This window comes from Aplysia californica, unplaced genomic scaffold (genome assembly GCF_000002075.1).
Source record: "Aplysia californica isolate F4 #8 unplaced genomic scaffold, AplCal3.0 scaffold00140, whole genome shotgun sequence".
In the NCBI taxonomy this organism is placed as follows: Eukaryota; Metazoa; Mollusca; class Gastropoda; order Aplysiida; family Aplysiidae; genus Aplysia; species Aplysia californica.
Window position 1 is genome coordinate 1,281,202 of NW_004797410.1, and position 817 is coordinate 1,282,018.

Genomic DNA, 817 nt, shown 5'->3' on the forward strand with positions numbered 1-817 from the left:
ATGTATGAGCAAGTGTGTGCATATATGTGTATGTAAGCGTGTATGTGTGTATGTGTGTGTGTATGTGTGTGTATATTGTGTGTGCATGTATGTGCATGTATGTGTGTATGTATATGCAAGTGTGTGCATGTGTGTATGTATATGTGTGTTTGTATAGGTGTGTATGTACGTGTGTATGTGTGTGTGTGTGAGTATATTGTGTGTGCATGTATGTGTGTATGTGTGTGCATTAGTGTATTTATGTGTGTATGTGTGTGTGTGCATGTGTGTATGTTTTTATATATGTGTGTATGTGTGTGTATGTGTATGTATGTGTGAGTGTATATGTGTGTGCATGTATGTGTGTATGTGTGTATGTATGTGTGAGTGTGCATGAATGTATGAATGAGTGTATGTAAGTGTGTATGTATATGTGTGTACATGCGTTTGTGTGTATGCGTGTGTTTATGTGTGTGTGTGTGTGTGTGTGTGTGTGTGTGTATGTGTGGATGTATGTGTGTATGTGTGTATGTATGTGTGTACGTGTGTGTGCATGTATATGTTTATGTATGTGTATGTATGTATGTGTGTGTATGTAGGTCTGTGTATATATGTATGCGTGTGTAAGTATGTGTGTATGTGTGAGTGCATGTGTGTGTACGTATGTGTGTGTATGTATGTGTGTGTACGTGTGTGTGCATTTATGTGTGTGTATGAGTGTGTATGTGTGAGTGTGTTTGTGTGTGTGTGTGTGTGTGTGTGTGTTTGCTTGTGTGTTAGTGTGTAGAACAAAGAAATTGTGTCTTTCTCTCACCCCCCCCCATTCTCTCTTTCTAAA